Source organism: Felis catus, chromosome D4 (assembly GCF_018350175.1).
Source record: "Felis catus isolate Fca126 chromosome D4, F.catus_Fca126_mat1.0, whole genome shotgun sequence".
Lineage (NCBI taxonomy): Eukaryota > Metazoa > Chordata > Mammalia > Carnivora > Felidae > Felis > Felis catus.
The window spans coordinates 32,358,174-32,360,451 of NC_058380.1; the positions used below are offsets into that span (position 1 = coordinate 32,358,174).

Sequence of the window (2,278 nt, forward strand, 5' to 3'; positions counted from 1 at the left end):
CTTGGTTAAAGGAAATTATCTAGGGGGCTGGGGAAACAGTTGAGAGTCTTTACAGTGATTCAAGGTGAGGGCTTCAGAGAGTGGTCTCAATGGTGTGAATACAAAGAAGGCAATCAAAGCGGTGATTTTTCTGGGTGAATCGCTGAATCCCTGTTTCTCAGAATTATACAAGCCAGAACATTAGTTGGGAAATTTATTTTTAATAATAATTTTAAAGCTAGAATAAGTCACAGGGATAAGTGTCCAGCATAGGAAACATAGTCAATCGTGTTGTAATAGTGTTGTATACTGACAGATGGTGGCTACGCTTGTGGTGAGCATAGCAGAATATATACACTTGCTGAATCACTATGTTGTACACCTGAAACTAATGTAATATCGTATGTCAACTATACTTCAATAATTTTTTAAAAAAACCTATATACCAATGAATTTTTATGTTTATATCTAATAACTATTTTATTTATTTATTTATTTATTTATTTATTTATTTATTTATTTATTTTAGAGAGCAATTGAACATAAGCAGCAGAGGGAGAGAAAAAGAATCTTACGCAGGCTCCATGCCCAGATGAAGCCCTATGTTGGGCTTGATTTCAAGACCTTGAGATCATGACCTGAGCAGAAATCTAGAGTCAGATGCTTAACTGACAGAGTCACCCAGATGCCCTACTAACTCTCTATTCATATGTATTTTGTCTGCTTTCATAATAATAAAAACATTTTTTTGACACACTTTTCTTAAGTTACTACAGATTTCTTTCCTTTTCTCTAGGGTCTGACATGAGGACAGTCCATTCCACAATCAATACTGCTATGTAAAACATGGGAGAGCAGAAGAAAAGAGTGTGGAGAATTCTTGGTCTTCATCAGTTTGTGATTCTTGCATATACATGCCCTTGCTACCATACCATTCTCTATCCCTCTTCTTCCTGGAAAGAACAAGTAGGGCAGTATGATGTTTCTGCTGGTGGGACTTTTTTTTAAATTGAGGTGATGTTAAAAAAATAAATAAATAAATAAATAAATAAATAAATAAATAAATTGAGGTGATGTTCAGATAACATAAAATTAACCATTTAAAAGTGAACAATTCAGTGGCATTTAGTAAATTCACAATGTGTGCAAACCTTACCACCATCCTGTTTCAAAACCTTTTCATCACTCCAAAAGGAAAATCCATAGCCATTAAGCAGGTATTTCTTCTTAATCCTACACCTTAGTAACCCCTAATCTGCTTTCTGTGTTTCTGAGACCATGCTTGGTCACTTCTTCCCTAACAAATCCATGGAGACATGCAGGCTGTAATGTCTCTGTGACCTCAGAGAGACCAGAATGTAGATCACTCTGAGAACATGGTCAAACTGTGGACCTCCCTGGGGGAAATTATTCTGTTCCTTTAATAAGAATATATAGGAATTGGATTAAGAAATCAAGTCATCATATATTCAAAATCCCCTAATAGATGAATTGATAGACTTCTTATAACTCACTGGTAAGATCTAGTCTCATAGCCACTACTACATGCTGGGAAACAGCTTCTGTACTTATAGACAAGCCAAGGAGAAGAGAGTTGGGACACTTTTACAGTCAGAATAAGAAGTATATATGTATATATTTAAATGCCAATAATTCAATCACTTGAAAAGGAGACATTGGCCTAATAATAAATTAAATGTATATAATTAAGCCCAATATTAGTGAAGGGTAATCACGATGGGGAAATACACTCCTAAAAATATTTTTAAACTTTTAAAATAATATATGTATATTATAAATATATAAATAATATTATATATACATTTTTTCATTTGAGAGACAGAGAGTGGGAAAGGGACAGAAGGAGGGAAAGAGAGAGAGAGAGAGGGAATCTTAAGCAGGCTTTATGCTGTAAACCTGATGCAGGGCTCAATTCCATGACCCTGGGATTATGACGTGAGCCAAAATCAAGAGTTGGGTGCTTAACTGACTGAGCCACCCAGGCGCCCCAAACTTTTTAAAAAACAAAGTAGTACTTTGGGAGCCTGGGTGGCTCAGTCGGTTAAGTGACCGACTCTTGGTTTCAATTCAGGTCATGATACAATTCATGGGTTTGAACCCCGCAACAGGCTTAGCACTAAAAGTGCAGAGCCTGCTTGGGATTCTCTCTTTCTCCTTCTCTCTGCACCTCCCCTGCTCACTCACTGTCTCTCAAAATAAATAAACATTTAAAAAAATAGTAGTACTTGATATTACAAGATATAATGAACACCCTTCCTGTAATATAAGTAAAAGATAA

The 2,278-nt window shown here is 35.7% G+C and overlaps 1 long non-coding RNA gene across 1 annotated transcript; it reads right to left on the reverse strand.

The window, feature by feature from the left end:
• Positions 1–741: 741 nt before the first annotated feature.
• On the reverse strand, positions 742–1,629 carry LOC123381758. The gene is made up of 2 exons (XR_006589115.1): positions 1,136–1,629; positions 742–932 (listed from the first exon to the last, which is right to left on the reverse strand). It is a non-coding gene; the product is annotated as an uncharacterized LOC123381758 (long non-coding RNA).
• Between the last annotated feature and the right edge of the window lie 649 nt (positions 1,630–2,278).